Below are 18,382 nucleotides of genomic sequence, written 5' to 3' on the forward strand. Positions count from 1 at the left end.
AATAGTTTCATTGCTGGCTACTAGTTAAGGTAGGGCAAGTCAAGCTCCTGCCTTTCTTCCCCTTCCCCAAAAGTGATAGTTTCATTGCTGGCTACTAGTTAAGGTAGGGTAAGTCAAGCTCCCGTTTTTCCCGCCTTTTTTCCCCCTCCCTGAAAGTGATAGTTTGACTGCCGGCTGCTTGTTAAGGTAGGGTTAGTCTAGCTCCCGCTATCCCTTCCCCTCCCTCTTACCCCCCCCCCCCCCGAAAGGTGACGTGTGGGGCTCTGGTCAAACAGTAAATCACTAGACTCACAGCTCCCAGCTCTACTGTAAGTACATGCCTGCCTTGTATTCTAGTGGATTTATTGGTTGAAAGCTTCACTTTTGATCAATAATAAAATTAGTCTTTTCAGCCTTGCTCTAAGCTAACTGTTGTAATAATCACCACATCTTTTAGGTATTTTACTTATCATGGAGAGTGATTATTTAAGCAGTGGGTAACCTGTCTATCTTTTCAGCTTGGATGACAGAGAGGGTCACCTGTCAATCAACGAGAAGAACGGATGGAGAAGGACTAACGTCCTGGAGACGTCCCATTTTGGATTTAATTACCTGTGCACCTGTATGAAATTGCAGGACGTAACCCCTCATCATTGCAGCGGTAAAGAACCTGCTTTCCTGTCATCGGGATAGAATACTCAAGGCTCTATCTACTGTGAAGAACTAGCCAGTGGGTCATAACCAACACCTGCGACCCCACCCCCATCATCAGCAACGGCTACGATTTCAACAACAGTGTCACCAACGCCAGACACCCCTATATATATTAGCGTTGAATTCAGTTATCATTTATATTTTTAATTTTCCATTTTCTTTAATGTAGGATTAAAATTTCATATTTAAGTGTTTTATATTTTATATTTTCTATATAATAAAGTGTTTATGTTTGTCTGTTATTATTTCTTTTTCTATTCACTAATTTTCCTGAGGAGGAGCCAGCCTGGGTAATACTGTCTGAAGTTGTTACAGGGATGAGTAAGCCTTCACAATATATATATATATATATATATATATATATATATATATATATATATATATATATATATATATATATATATATATATATATATATATATATATATATATGCTACTTTTTGGAAATGTCTGCTTAGCTGTGCCGGAAAGAAGGGGAAAGAGGCTAGCCTCAATGATAATTAAATCCTTAAGAGATTTTCCTCATTCGCCTTCCCCGTCAACACAAAAAAGGGAGAGGCAGAACCCCCACTCACTCTACTGACAGTGAAAAAGTCAGAGTCCAGGTGAACAAGAAAATTGAAGAGGGCAACACAGTGGGGGCAATCAGAATTATTACCAGTGAAGATACAGTTGCTCCCAGGGATGCTGACACTGCTGAAGCACTTAGAGGAATGCACCCTGCCAGGGAAACCAGAGGCACCAACAGTTCCAACACCTCTGTCCCCACTATGGAACCATTGATTGTGGAAGACTCAGACATTTACAAAGTAATAATGTCGTTCCCATCTTGCTCTGCTGGGGTTTACACTGGAATAAGGCCACAGCATTTAAAGGAAATGGTTAATCCAGTTATTGGGGAAATTGCAGAGACACTACTTTCAGAGATCACAAGGTTCGGCAACAATTTCTTGCTGGTCTGATTCCTGATGAAATTAGACCTTTCTTTTTAGGTTCAACACTTTGTGCACTTAAAAAGAAGGATGGAGGAATTCGGCCAATTGCAGTAGGCAACACGTTACGCCGCCTCGTATCCAAAGCTGCTGTCCGAAGTATTCGTGCACAGGCAACCATGATGCTTCAACAAAACCAGCTTGGCTTTGGGGTCTCTCAAGGAAGTGAAGCAGCGGTTTAGGCAACAAGGGCGTATATCAACAACCTGCCTGATGACAATGCAGTGGTAAAATTAGATTTCAAGAATGCGTTCAATCTCCTGAAAAGAGACGTGGTATTAGCAGCAGTACAAGAACATTTCCCTGGTCTCTTCCCTTTTGTTTCAGCTGGGTATAGCAAGGAATCAATGCTTCTCTTTGGAGAGCATGAAATCACATCATCGGAGGGTGTCCAACAAGGAGATCCTCTTGCACCATTTCTCTTCTGTATAGCAGTTAGGGAAATCACAGTCAGACTGACCAGTGAGGTAAACATCTGGTTCCTAGATGATGGCACACTAGCAGGTACAAAGGAGTCCCCCCTACATGACCTTACACAGGAAATGACACGGGGACAAGAAATGGGTCTCATCCTGAATCCATCCAAATGTGAAATCATCTCAGTGAGATCAAAACTACCAGGAGCAGCAGTCATTGCCCCCACAAATAGTGTCTTGCTAGGAGTACCTCTGGGAAGCAATGCCATTGACACAATTCTCAGGAAGAAATTGGAAGAGTTAAGGAGAATGGAATAACGAATAGGCAATCTGGACACCCACGATGCCTTGTACCTTCTCACAAAGTGCTTGAGTCTGCCCAAGTTGACATATTTTCTAAGATGTGCACCTTCATATGATAACCCTATACTGCACGAATAGGACAGTATTCTGAGGCAGATTTTTACGAAAGTACTTAACCTTACTCTAGAAGACGGGCAGTGGAACCAAGCTACACTTCCAGTCAGACTAGGAGGCATTGGTGTCCGCAAGTCATCACAGATTGCGTTACTTGCTTTTCTGTCCTCGTGTATTGCATCCAGAGAGCTCGTAGTAGCGATTCTCCCTGAACATCTTAGGGACAAGATTGGAGTCCAGGACCAAAAATTCATTGACGGAGCAATGATCTGGGATAATCTAACGGGCTCTGAAACCAGACCTGCTCCCGCCAACAACTACAAACAATCGCACTGGGATGGTCCAATAGTGGAAAATATAGCCTCAACAATGCTTCAGAGTGTGTCAGGGATGGATAGAGCCCGCCTCCTGGCAGTGAGAGCCCCTCATGCTGGGGACTTTCTGTTGGCTGTTCCCAACTCCAGCCTTGGCACACGCCTCGACCCACAGACCATCCGCATCGGTGTTGCCCTTCGACTTGCCACCCCTATTCTCGCCGAACACAGGCGTATTTGTGGCAGTGAAGTAGCAGACCGATTCGGGTACCATGGTCTTGTGTGCCGTAAATCCGAGGGAAAGATTGCAAGACATGAGGAGGTTAATAACATTATCAAGAGGAGCCTCACAACAGCTGGATGCCCAGCAGTAAGGGAGCCACCCCAACTATGCAGATCTGATGGCAGCCAGAAGCGTCCAGATGGTATCACCCTTCAACCCTGGGCAGATGAGAAGCAGGTGGTGTGGGACTATACATGTGCATCTACCTTGGCTGATACCTATCTCCAATACACTAGGGAGGAAGGAGGGGCAGCACCCAGCTTCAGGGAGTCCCAAAAGTCTAGAAAATATGGAGAACTTGCCCATCATTATATGTTTGTTCCCAAAGGCTCAGAGACCCTTGGCTCATGGGGAAAGAGTGCATCTAAATTCCTTAAGGAGCTGGGAAAAAAGACTTATCAGGGTAACTAGGGATCCCAGGGCGGCTAGTTTTCTGTTCCAGCGGCTCAATGCGGCTGCTCAAAGGGGTAATGCCTGCTGTATTTTGGGCACACGCCCCAGCTCTGAGGAGCTGGATGAGATTTTCGCCTTATAATCAGTGATGCACACGTAACAACATGTACCTTATATGCCACCTTTAGATCAACAATGTATATATATATATATATATATATATATATATATATATATATATATATATATATATATATATATATATATATATATATATATATATATATATATATATGAGAGCGATAAACCTCCGACGATTTTGCATTTACAAAACTTTTTACAAAACATTATATAATAATATTCACCTTCACGTGAATATCAAAAAATAATTAACTATATATACGACCTTCCATTTGTATAATCTAATATTATAATTTAATATTGAGCCTCCATGCCAGTTGGTTTACTTTGGAAATTAATTGTTTATTCTTATTTATGCATTCATTTGTACTCGGGAAGCAAATTAGATTCTTCTCTGACATAGTGCTTTTGTTACTGTTTTTATCGTTGTTTATATTATAAGGTATTTTTAACGGTAAATTTATTTCTTTCAGTTTTTCGTTTTTATTTTGCTCATAGAAAAAGTATGCCTCATCTGACTGGTTTTAAATTTTGAACGTTGATGTGCGAGAACCTCGGCAAGGTTTCAGGAACAATTATCTTCGGTGTGTGACCAAAATTACTGAGCCACTCGCCAGATTCCTCCAGTGACTCCGATTATTTAGAAAATCCTCCGAGGCATAACACTTTCAGAAAAGTTGACTCCTAGTTCGGTTAAAACATAATTTAATTCACATGCGTTGCTGCAGAAGTTTGTGTGTAAAATTGCGATCAATTTTGGTTACGTTTTATTCACCTTAAATATTTTTGAGTCTTCCTCTTCCATATGTCTTCAATATTTATAGGTTGGTGCATCATATGGACAAGATAATACCCATTAAGTTTATTTTGTGTGCGGGCACATTTGTTAGCGCACTATATTTTTTTCATGAATCCTGGTATCTTCAGAACCCGTGTGATAACTAGAGAATGACTCACAAAATCGTAATGACACAATTGCAAACAAACCATACCACGGGTGGGGTTAGAACCAGCGATCAGAGAGTCATAACACTCCAGATCGACGCGTTAGCCACTGTCCAGCTAGCTCTCTGATCGCAGGTTCTAACCCCACCCGTGGTGTGGTTTAGAGAATGCCATTTCTTACCAGCTTCAAATTTTCAGACTGAACGTGTTTACCAGACAGCAAAGTTCGTATCATTACTGAGAGTAAATTAATATTTATATTAATTTACACTCAGTAGAAAAGCCTCGTCTAATCGGAATGAAAATATTAAAGGATTATACCCAGTATTATGTTTAGATTTAGATGTTTAGGTGCAATTTTTAAATTTTATTTATTTTAAAAGGATTTGTATCATTTGATTCAGGGTAATTGTTGGAGATTGTCTTTTCTGATAGGATTTATCAGAAAACTTTTAAAAAAAGACTGGCTTTCACTTTGTGCTATTAAATGTAAATTGCCAGTTTTATTAAACAAACTGGTTTCCATATAATAACTAGAGAATACTTTTTCTGGTAGACTTCAAACAATTAATCGCAAGTGTTTATTAAATAGAAATATTTAATGCTTTATATCTTGGCTTTGTACAAACCAGTTATCCAATTACATTGATTTTGTTTATCAAATTTGTGTTAAGCAAAATACACAGAATGAAACGTTTTTCTTTCTAGAGGATCAAAGACAATTTTAAATTGAATAGAAATATCAAAGACAAATTCAGAAATACTGAAAATAGAGTATTTAATTAACGTTGTTTTATGTAGATAAATGGTCCAGAGAAGCAACAACTTGATGCTTTAGACGCAAGTGCAACATGTATCATTAGTGTGGATACATTTCACTATATAGTGGCTTCCTCAGTCCAATACAGAGAAGAATGGTTGAGGCTCAGGAGGAGTCTGAGGTAATCAGTCCTGATTACTTCAAACTCCTTGATGCTGATGAATGACCCTAGATACAAAGGACTGGACTTATACTCTCCTTCCTTGGATCGAATCTGAATGCGTTTTTCCCTGATTCAAATAAAACGCTTCTCATAGTCATTAATTACAAATGGCTGTTTTGTCTAATGAAACGGATAAAAATTTTCACGGGTTTTGGCCTTGATACAAATTTCGCTGGATTCTGCGTACTACCTGGAAAATATCTCCACTGGTCAATTTTAAACTTAATATGCTGATGAGGTATTTTTTTGCAAGGGAAGAATCGCCTTAATGTTAAGTTGAGAAAGTCTTGATGTGCTAATATTATTTATCAAATTTGTGTGTGATATAACCGGAGAATTTTTCTTCTGATCAGAAATAAGTGTTTATCTTAACTGGCTTATCAGAGGTTAAATCTTCAGAATGTACTTTTATGTGAATATAATATTTGTGTGGCAATTAAGACCATTGAAAAAAAAACTTTTGTTATGCTCCCAAGGTCTAAATAAATCGTACGTAATTACTCTCATGCTTATTAAACGCTGTTCGCTCTTATATAGAGAAAACCTTGGATTTATTTTGGCTTGTGTAGCTACCAATTTCGTTTTTGTTTTCTCAATAAAGATACAAAATTGAAATCTACTGATTTTTCATTCTTGAATTACGAGTGTCTCATCCGACTGACTTCGCTCTTCATCTGTAATAACTTTATAATTAAACTTGTGAGGGACTTTAAATATCAAGAGAATGCTTCACAGCTTGGCTTCAAACCTGGTGTTTCTTAGTGGAAGGTATGTATTTCTTTTGGGGTTTGTATATTCTAGTGTCTTATTTTTAATGGCGAAATTTGGTGTTTGTGTCCATACAGTAGGTAATGGATGCCTCCTTGATACGCATCAAATTTTCAGTTGTATTTATCTGCATTGGAAATTAACGCTGCTGCACTATGCACTATTCCTTTCGTATCCACTGGCTTACCAGGAGCTGGTTATGCAATATGGCGATACCTTTGTCAGAGCGCACAAGGACTAACGAACATCTTATTACATTCCTGGGGATAAACTAATCTCGTACTGGTCTTACTGAACATGGAAATGGTAAACAAATTTGAACAAAGGAAAATAAAGATAGCGCCATTTACTTATAACAAAAGCTCTCCACTAGGATCAAGACACCACATTTAAAGGGAAAAGAACTAATACCTCAACACTGGGAAGACGGAGTGGGGACACAGACACAAAAAAACTGATACATGAAAGATAGATTAACACAGGATGTTGGAAGGAGGAAGGAACACGACGCTGTAGAAAAAAATGTAGACCAGGTCTCAAAGAACCAAGTTCCCCGTTTGTATGAAAAATAAACACATTTTAAACTTTAAGCGTAGGAAGTGGTGAAAGCTCGATCCTACATCCACTAATCTTGATACAGAAACTCTGCTCTGACAGTCAGTGAGAGTACGCATGTAGAACTTCAGTGTGAGGATAACCAGCAAGTGCAGTGCCTCAAGGCAGCAGATAGTGCATGCAGATTTCATGCATGAATTCAATCATATATTCCATTTCGGATTCGTAACCTTCTTGGTCACGCTAAATGATACGAAGGAATGAGAGAACTCAGGATACCAAGAATACGGATGAAAGGGCACAAGTGTATGCTTGGTTATACACTTATAACAATAATAATATATCTTTATTTACTACAAGTACATGTACAAGGTATACAGACCATAGCTGATATCAGTGACATAATACTATATAGAAAGCCGCTTGATATGCAAAGCATTTCGGGAAAATTAGGTCAGCTTTGTCCCAGGATGCGACCCACACCAGTCCACTAACACCCAGGTACCCATTTTACTGATGGGGAACATGGACAACCGGTATAAAGAAACACGCCCAATGCTACTACCCTCGCTGGGAATCCAACCCAGACCTCACCGTGTGAAGTGAGAGCTCTAGCCACCTGACCACGGCCCTTTCATCCGTATTCTTGGCATTCTCTTTACCTTCTATTTTTAGTAGGTGTCGCTAAAGGGTTAAGTGGTTGCCAGAATTTTGTTTCCTTGTTTTTCCTCCAAATTTTCGTTAACAGGAGAATACTTCATCTAATCCGATAAAAATTTTTAACACTGGTGTACAGTATCCAGGGCAAGATTCCAGGAACCCATTTCCAACATCCTGCAATTATTTCAGTAACTTCCAAAAACCTATACTGGGTACTTAATTATCATGGGGGAGCGCTAAACAAGCAGAGATTATACAATGCATGTGGGAGGAGGGGGTATGAAAGTCATTTAGACTAAATTCAGGGAAGTGAAAGAAAGATCCAGTTCCCTAGATCAAGAGCCCCTCACTAGCATCAACGAACATCCCTTGAGGGGTAGGTACTTTCAAACGTTAAAAAATATTGATTTAGTGTGTGGGTGTAATTCTGTCAGTTATATGTGTAAAATATTGTGAAATTTTGATTCCCGTTCATTCACATCAAAAACAGTTTAGTTCACTTCTTCTGATTGGCTTCAATATTTAATGTCTGATACATCTTACGCTTGTCTGTATGTGAGCTAATATGTAATTGTACTAAATTACTTTATTTTACTAAGAATTTTTAAAATCCTCTCATCGGCTTTAAATTTTAATACCTCGTATGTTTTCCAGCAAGCAAGGAAGGTATTCTAATTGGGCTTCTTAATTCCCAATTTGCCAGTTTTATTATCTAAATAGTGATTCTGATTTCCAATCAGTAACTAAAATAAATCCCTCGTCCTATTGGACTTAAAATATTAACGCTGATGCATTCCATAAGAAATAAGACAGTCTATGTTTACTGTAAGGAACAATTTTTTATTTAAATTGTTGAAAAACTTTGAATCATTGGATTTAGATCAATTATCAGAGAATGATTTTTCTGGTAGACTTCAAACTTTCATTATAGGTTGGTTCGCTTTTGAGTTATTTAAATTTAAAAGAACAAATTTTATTATATAAAATGATTTCTGTGTAATAACTAGAGAAAGCCTCTTCTGGTTGGCTTCATTCTTAAAGTGAATTGTTAATTTGTTAATTTCATAGATTTTTTATCAAATTTGAGTTAATACTACCACTGCGTCTACTACCATTACCTTTACCTTCTTCCTCCTCCCCTTCTTGTATATCTTCTGTCCTTCCCTTCTCGCCTCAGTGTGACTTGTCAATGGTCAAGTCGGCCAGGTAAGTGTTCAGTACTTGTCTCCTAAGTGAAGGTTATTTGTATATTGATCCAGCCACGGCATTGTCACGTTTTATTCTTTGTTTAAGCCAAATATAAACTTCCTTGTAGCTACGATGTTTAATTTGAAAAAACTACTTATAATTTCCTTTCATAAGTTGATAGTTATTATTGTCAAAATTGTTTTCAGCTTCCAGAAGTGTTAGGTGAAACGCCTTTCTTCCCTGAAGCATAAAACTGCTCAAAATTTATCGACCTGGGAGTCGACCGAGAAAGTCTGATGTGAAGGCGAAAAGTTTCGGTGTTGCACGATTCATGTTCATCATCTTGTCGGTATTGTGTGCCATCATAATTTCATATTAGTGCGTGTGTGTTCTCGCCTATAAATGGTTGTAGCGGTCGAGTCACAGCTCCTGTGTGTGTGTGTGTGTGTGTGTGTGTGTGTGTGTGTGTGTGTGTGTGTGTGTGTGTGTGTGTGTGTGTGTGTGTGTAAGTGCGTACTCATCAAATTGTAGTTGTAAGGGTCAAGTCATAGCTTCTGGCACCTCCTCATCACTGGTCGTTGCCATGTCCACTCTCTCCCTGATCCATGAGCTTTGTCATACCTCTTCTTAAACCAGTGAACTGATCCTGCCTCTACTACATCACTCTCCAGACTATGCCACTTCCTGACAACTCTGTGGCTGAAGAAATACTTCCTAACATCCCTGTGCCTCATCTGAGTCTTTAACTTCCAATTGTGACCCTTTGTTTCTGTGTGCTATCTCTGCAACACCCTGTCCCAATCTACTTTGTCAATTCCTCTTAGTATTTTATATATCGTTATCATGTCTCCTCTATCCTTCCTGTCCTCCAGTGTCATCAGATTGATTTCCTTTAATCTCTCCACGTAGGACATGCCCCTTAGCTCCGGAACTAGTCTTGTTGCAAACCTTTGTACTTTCTCTAATTTCTTGACATGCTTGACCAGGTGTGGGTTCCAATCTGGTGCTGCATACTCCAAAATAGACAGTGTACAGGGTCCTGAACGATTCCTTATTAAGATGTCGGAATGCTGTTCTTAGATTTGCCAGGGGCCCGTATGCTGCAACAGTTATTTGGTTGATGTGCGGCTCAGGAGATGTGCAAGGTGTTATACTCACCCAAAGATCCTTTTCCTTGAGTGACATATGTAGTCTCTGGCCCCCTAGGCTGTACCCCGTCTGTGGTCTTCTTTGCCCTTCCCCAATATTCATGACTTTGCACTTGGTGGGGTTGAACTCCAGAAGCCAGTTTCTGGACCAGGCCTGCAGCCATTCCAGATCCTTTTGTAGTTTTGCCTGGTCCTCGTCCGATTGAATTCTTCTCATCAACTTCACATCATTTGCAAACAGGGACACTTCTTAGTCTGTTCCCTCCGTCATGTCGTTCACAAATGCCAGAAATAGCACCAGTCCTAGGACTGACCCCTTTGGTTCCCCGCTGGTCACAGGCGCCCACTCTATTACCTCGCCCAGTAACATGACTCGCTGCTGTCTTCCTGACAGGTTTTCCCTGATCCATTTTAGTGCCTTCCCTGTTAACCTTGCCTGGTCCTCCAGCTTTTGCACTAATCTATTGTGTGGAACTGTGTCAAAAGCCTTCTTACAGTCCAAGAATATGCAATCTACCCACCCCTCTCCTATTTTACTGCTGTCACCCTGTCGTACAACACCAGAAGGTTTGTAACGCAGGATTTCCCCTCCCTGAAACTGTGCTGGCTGTCGTTGATAAGCACATTCCTTTCGAGGTGCTCCTTCACTCTTTTCCTGATAATTTTCTCCATGAGTTTACATACCATACATGTCAATGACATTGTTCTGTAGTTTAATGCTTCGTGTCTGCCCTTGAGGTATCTAGCTCGCTTAACAGCCTCTTCACTTCTTCCTCAGTTTTATGTATTGTGCCCAACACTTGATGGTGTACCCCACCTCTCCGTCTTTCTTGAACCCCTTCTGTCTTCTGTGAACACTTCTTTGAATCTCATACTGAGCTCCTCACATACTTAGTGGTCGTCTCTTGTCATCTCTCCTCCTTCCTTCCTCAGCCTGATTACCTGGTCCTTGACTTGTTTTCCTCCTGATGTGGCTGTACAACAGCTTCGGGTCAGATCTGGCTTTCGCTATCGTCATTTTCGTATTGTCGTTGGGCCTCCCTTCCTACCTGTGCACATTAATTTCTGGCTCTACAAGTGCTCTCCTTATTCTCTTGGGTCCTTTGCCTTCTATACTTCTTCCATTATCTAGCACACTTGGTTTTGGCCTCTACACCTTTGGATGAACCACGGGCTCATCCTGGCTTTCTCGTTATTTCTGTTACCCTTAGGTACAAACCCCTCCTCATCTTCCTTGCATATTGTCACATATTCTATCATCTCGTTTACTGACTTCCCTGCCAGTGCCCTGTCTCACTAAAACCCTTGCAGGAAGTTCTTCATACCTGTGTAGTCCCCTCTCTTGTAATTTGGCTTCATTCTTCCTACCCTTCCTGTCTCTCTCTCTCTCTCTCTCTCTCTCTCTCTCTCTCTCTCGTGCCGAATAGCTAAATCATTATTATCTAATGATGTTTATGATAAGTTGATGTTGATGACACATGTGCAAACATTGGTATATTTTTATTACAACCTGTGCCAAGTTGTTTATAACACTTCCCTTCCGGTTCATGACAGCTACAAATATCTTTCTAATGGTTCATGAAAACTGTAGATAACTGTGTGTATGTGCGGGCGTGTGTTAGTTACCATTTTGTCCTAGGCACATGTCGATTAGACACAAGGCCTGTTGTATATGAGTACGTGTGTGTGTGTGTGTGTGTGTGTGTGTGTGTGTGTGTGTGTGTGTGTGTGTGTGAGTGTGTGTGTGTGTACTCACCTATTTGTACTCACCTATTTGTGGTTGCAGGGGTCGAGTCCTAGCTGTTGTATATGAGTACGTGTGTGTGTGTGTGTGTGTGTGTGAGTGTGTGTGTGTGTGTGTGTGTGTGTGTGTTGATGTGTGTGTGTGAGTGTGTGTGTGAGTGTGTGTGTGAGTGTGTGTGTGTGTGTGTGTGTGTATGTGTGTGTGTGTGTGTATGTGTGTGTGTGTGTGTGTGTGTGTGTGCGTAGAGAGAGGGAGAGAGAGAAGAAAGAGAGAGTATGTACTTGTTAATCTTAGCGTATCATGGAGAAACAAGAGATAAATAACAACAAAAAAAGACAACAGATAACAATTAATAAGTTTCCATACATGAAAACGTGAAGGTTTACTCGTGGACAGTAATTTGTACACCAAAAACTGCTAAAAAAACTGCTAAATAATCGAATAAATTAATAATTAATATGGATGCAATATGAAATATAAATAGAAGTCTGAAATTGTTACTAAGTGGCCAGAGCTTCGTGGGCGAACTGGGTGAGTGAGGTCTCTCGTCTAGGTAGTCTGCGGGTCAAGGCTGTCCAGGAGGATGTTACTGCTGGGCGCAGATTTCTGCGTGTCCTTCCCAGTAATAGCATCTAACTGTTCTCGTTGTTCTCTTGGGTTGTTGTCTTGTCGGTTGTTGTCTTGTCCTTCGGTTGTTGTCCTCTCCTTCGGTTGTTGTCCTCTCCTTCGGTTGTTGTCCTCTCCTTCGGTTGTTGTCCTCTCCTTCGGTTGTTGTCCTCTCCTTCGGTTGTTGTCCTCTCCTTGTGTTGTTGTCTGGTCCTTGTGTTGTTGTCTGGTCCTTGTGTTGTTGTCCTCTCCTTGTGTTGTTGTCTGATCCTTGTGTTGTTGTCCTCTCCTTGTGTTGTTGTCTGGTCCTTGTGTTGTTGTCTGGTCCTTGTGTTGTTGTCCTCTCCTTGTGTTGTTGTCTGATCCTTGTGTTGTTGTCCTCTCCTTGTGTTGTTGTCTGGTCCTTGTGTTGTCCTCTGCTTGTGTTGTTGTCCTCTCCTTCGGTTGTTGTCCTCTCCTTCGGTTGTTGTCCTCTCCTTGTGTTGTTGTCTGGTCCTTGTGTTGTTGTCCTCTCCTTGTGTTGTTGTCTGGTCCTTGTGTTGTTGTCCTCTCCTTGTGTTGTTGTCTGGTCCTTGTGTTGTCCTCTACTTGTGTTGTTGTCCTCTCCTTCGGTTGTTGTCCTCTCCTTCGGTTGTTGTCCTCTCCTTGTGTTGTTGTCTGGTCCTTGTGTTGTTGTCCTCTCCTTGTGTTGTTGTCTGGTCCTTGTGTTGTTGTCTGGTCCTTGTGTTGTTGTCCTCTCCTTGTGTTGTTGTCTTGTCCTTGTGTTGTCCTCTACTTGTGTTGTTGTCCTCTCCTTCGGTTGTTGTCCTCTCCTTCGGTTGTTGTCCTCTCCTTCGGTTGTTGTCCTCTCCTTCGTTTGTTGTCCTCTCCTTGTGTTGTTGTCCTCTCCTTGTGTTGTTGTCTGGTCCTTGAGTTGTTGTCCTCTCCTTGTGTTGTTGTCTGGTCCTTGTGTTGTTGTCCTCTCCTTGTGTTGTTGTCTGGTCCTTGTGTTGTCCTCTACTTGTGTTGTCCTCTACTTGTGTTGTCCTCTCCTTCGGTTGTTGTCCTCTCCTTCGGTTGTTGTCCTCTCCTTGTGTTGTTGTCTGGTCCTTGTGTTGTTGTCCTCTCCTTGTGTTGTTGTCTGGTCCTTGTGTTGTTGTCTGGTCCTTGTGTTGTTGTCCTCTCGTGTTGTTGTCTGGTCCTTGTGTTGCTGACCTCAGGGAAGTGGTGAATGGTGAATATCTGAGGGGACAGGGATGGTCACCTGAAGCCATGGACCTGAGTGAGGCATTAATAACTTAATCATCTTCCCTTTCAGAACTTCAAGAACTTCGAGACCTTCAAGAACTTCAAGAGCTTCGAGACCTTCAAGAACTTCAAGAACTTCGAGGCCCTCAAGAACTTCACCCTTCACCACCATTCCTTCATCCTCACCCTCACCACATGTCCATTACTCTCACCACCAGTCAATCACCCTCATCATCAGCCCATCACCCTCACCACCAGTCCATCACCCTCACCACCAGTCATTCTCACCACCAGTCCATCACCCTCACCACCAGTCCATCATCCTCACCAACAGTCCATCACCCTCACCAACAGTCCATCACCCTCACCAACAGTCGTCAATCGTTCGTCACAATCGTCAATCGTTCGTCACAATCGTCAGTCGTTCATCACAATCGTCAGTCCTTCATCACAATCGTCAGTCGTTCATCACAATCGTCAGTCGTTCGTCGCAATCGTCAATCGTTCGTCACAATCGTGAGTCGTTCATCACAATCGTCAGTCGTTCATCACAATCGTCAGTCGTTCATCACAATCGTCAGTCGTTCATCACAAGTTTCAGTCGTTCATCACAATCATCAGTCGCTCATCACAATCGTCAGTCGTTCATCACAAAAACCAGTCGTTCATCGCAATCGTCAGGCATTCATCAAAATCGTCAGTCGTTCATCGCAATCGTCAATCGTTCGTCACAATCGCCAGTCGTTCATCACAATCACCAGTCAATCGCTACCAGGCAATCACCCTCATCACCAGTCTATCACCCTCACCACAGGTCAGTCACCTTCAGTCCATCACTCTCACCTCCAATCCATCACCCTTACCACCAGTATTTCACCCTCACCACCAGTCCTTCACCCTCACCATCAGTCCATCACCCTCACCACCAGTCCTTCACCCTCACCACCAGTCCTTCACCCTCACCACCAGTCCTTCACCCTCACCATCAGTCCATCACCCTCACCATCAGTCAATCACCCTCACCATCAGTCCATCACCTTCACCACCGGTCCATCACCCTCAGAACCAGTCAATCACCACCAGTCCATCACACTCAGCGCCAGTCAATCACCACCAGTCCTTCACCCTCACCACCAGTCCAACACCCTCACCACCAGTCCATCACCCACACCACCAGTGAATCACAGTCATCATCAGTCCATCACCCTCAGCAACAGTCAGTCACCACCAGTCCTTCACCCTCACCACAAGTCCATCCCCCTCACCACCAGTTCATCACCTTCACCAGCATTCCACCCTCAACACCAGTCCTTTCCATCACCACCATTCCATCACCCTCACCACCAGTCCGTCACCCTCACCACAAGTTCATCACCCTCACCACCAGTCCATCACCCTCACTACTGTGTGTGTGTGTGTGTGTGTGTGTGTGTGTGTGTGTGTTTGTGTTAATTTAATAGCTTAATTATGCACCACACTCACACAATGTGTGCAAACAAGTTTAGGTGAACAGTTACGGCAGCTCCCGATATTTACTGCCACCAGGAGCGTATTACGAGTGTCAGCGGTAATTAGTGAACATCAGTGTCTGTAAAGGCACAAAATCAGGGAAAATATAAGAGATTAAAGTAAGATGAAAGTGAAAACTGATCCACCCGATTTATATCTACTAACCTGCTTGTTTCCAGTGCAGGAATCCACTACTCCACTCATCCATCAACCCACACAACCCTCCCTCTTAAACCATATGTGAGAACCAGGACTTCAAGACCCTGGAGACCAGAATGTAGTAATGGAACAAACGTATGATGGAGGCATCCCCAGATATAAGAGCACTCAGAGATGAAGCACATAGAGATGATAACAGATGCGATTTTTCTCGACTGGCTTTCAGATTATGAAGAAAATGAGAACAGGAGGCTGAGGAGAAGCATTGAAAATCATAAACCAGTGGAGTTTTGAGGAGATGAGAGGAATAAAATGAGGGAGACAGATGACTACAGAGTAGCACAATGAAGACCAGGAGTCCCAAGGTGGTGACAGGAGTAATATACAATCCTCCATTAAACAGCAAGAGACCAAGACAAGAATATAATGACAACAGCGTGATGATGAATACATTTTGGGAGACTTTAACCACAGAGAGACAGATTGGGAGAACCTGGAGCCAAAGTAGGACCAGAAAGATGGAGAGTTAAGATGCCGCAGGTAATAATGGACAGCTTCATGCACCAGCATGTCAGGGACACAACCATAGAGAAACGAAAGAATGGACCAGCAAGTCTTGACCTTGTATTCACCTTGAGCGATTCTGGCATAACGGTGGTTACGTATGAAAGGCCCCTTCCTCATAAGCTTCGAATACTTTGAAGAGGAAAGGAGCACGGAGAAGACGAAATAAGCCAAATTTCTTAAGAGACTACACAGCCATGAGGCAATTCATGAGTGAGATGCAGTGGGAAAGGAACTAGAAGGAGAAACACCGAGTGAGATGAGTTTGTGTCCGGTGGGTGCTGGGAGGCAGAAGAAAAATTCGTACCGAGGGGGCTAAATAAACAGTAGGAAGAACAGAGTGAGCTTATGGTTCACTCACATGCTAAATGTGTTAGAACATGGGGGAAAACAAACATTGAAGACAATGCAGGAACACAAGTGAGCAGAAGAACAGGAAACAATTATGCCTAAGTACGAAGATAGGTTCAATGATAATTGCAGAATTTCAACATCTAAATCCAAATACAACCTAAAGTTGCTATACAGCCACATCACTAGGATGACATCAGTGAAAGATCAGGTTAGCAGGCTTTAATAATGGTATAAACGTTTTGAGACGAACTCTGCAACCAGTTATAGGTGAATATGAACACACTAAAACACAGACAAACAGACACACACACACACACACACACACACACACACACACACACACACTCACACACACACACACACACAAATGTCCATGAGGAGCTGTCAGGAGGTGTGACAAATGGAGGTTCCGCAAGGTTAGTTGCTTGGACCACTATTGTTACTGCTAATTGTGAATGACATTACAGATGGGTTTGAGTTACAATAGATGTATTTCTATTTGCTGGCATTGTAGAAGAAATGAAGAGAATAAAAAACGATGTGGATAAAGGCTACAAATGGATATGAAAAACCTGCAAGATTGGTCGGGTAAGTGGTTACTTGAATTCAACCCCAACAAATGCATGGATATAAAGAGTAGGAAGGATTAAGAAGATAGGACACGAAACACAGATGAAAAAACAAACACTGCAGACCTCAGAGGCAAAGACTTAGGGGTGAGAATATTGCCAAGTATATCGCAGGAGGCACACATTAGCCGAATAACCTCTGTATCCAAGGGTCGTCTATCAAATCTATGAGCAGCCTTCAGGAATATCAACAAAAAGTCATTCACTACCCTCTATATAACGTATGTGAGGCCGAAGTTCGCATCCGCAGCACCATTACGGAGCCCTCACCTGAAAAGCATGCTGGGAATTGGATAAATTGTATTGAAATGCAACGAAATTAACTCCAGAGTTAAGGGGTGTGAGAAGAGGCAAAGGGAACTGAACTTGATGACATTAGAGTGAGAAAGAAGAAGGGGAGACATGGTAAAAACAGATTATAGACGGACTGAGAGGTGAGAAACAGATACACTGGGGCATAGTTATCTGCCAGAGACAGATATGAGTCATAGGTGTCAGGAAGTATTTCAGCCTCAGGGTGGTGAGGAACTGGAAAGCCCTTCACGAAGATGTTTTTGGAAGAAGGCTCCATGCATAGTTTTAAGAGCAGGTATGACAGTGCCCACGAGGCTAACGGGCAATGAATTTGGCAAGCGGCAAGTTGAGAGGTGGGTCCAAGAGCTGAGACTCGACCTCTGCAACGACGTAAATTACAAATATGTAAGTACGCTCTCTCTCTCTCTCTCTCTCTCTCTCTCTGACACACACACACACACACACACACACTCTCCCCCCTCTCTCTCTCACTCTCACTCTCACTCTCTCTTCCCCTTTTTCCTTCTCACTATCCCCCTCTCTCTTTCTACCTCACCTTCTCTCTCTTCATCTCTTCCCCATTTTTCCCTTCTCACTCTCCCCCCCTCCTTCCCTTCTCTCTCTTTCCCCCTCTCACACTCTCCCCCTTTCCCTTCTCACTCTTCCCCTCTCTCTCTCCTTCTACCTTTCCCTTCTCTCTTCTCTCACAAAAAAAAAATGGTGGGGACTCGCAGGAACCAAGGATCAGATGAGAATGGTTCTGGTAGGGAGGAGTGGATGGAGGAGCAGTGGAAAAGGATGGAACAAGAGTGGGAGAGAAAATTAGGAGAGCTTTCTGAAAAAATGGAGAAAGAGCTCTCTGTGAAATTGGAAAAGAGGTTGGAGAAGGAGACAGAGAATTGGGAGGCACAAGTCGAAACTGCAGTAGCCAAGATAAGGGTCCTAGAAGTTGAGATAAATAGGCTGAAGCGAGTTACAGGGGCAGTGACCAGAGAAGACACAGCATATGAAGCTGCGAGGCCGAACAGGAAGGAAGGAATTATGAATTATGCTAAGGTCATATCAACCTGCCAAAAAGAGCCAAGGAGTGAAAGGGAAGAACAGCTGGTTGCAGATGGAGAGGGTGATAGGTCGAATGCTGAGGCACAACCATGCTATCAAGAACCACTGGAAAAATCAAGGGAGAAACCACATACAGGCAGGATCCAGAGTCACAGAGGGTGAGGCAATGGGAGGAGGAAAGGGCAAAATCAGTGTTTATCCATGGGCTTCAGGAGAGAGAGGAAAGGGCACACTGAAAGGTAGCAGGAAGAAAGTAAGGAGATTGAGAAAATCATCACGGAAATTGGTGAAGAGATGGACGAGATTGTAAATTTTCAGAGAATAGGGGGGTACTCGAA

This window comes from Cherax quadricarinatus, unplaced genomic scaffold, assembly GCF_038502225.1.
Source record: "Cherax quadricarinatus isolate ZL_2023a unplaced genomic scaffold, ASM3850222v1 Contig14, whole genome shotgun sequence".
Classification (NCBI taxonomy): domain Eukaryota; kingdom Metazoa; phylum Arthropoda; class Malacostraca; order Decapoda; family Parastacidae; genus Cherax; species Cherax quadricarinatus.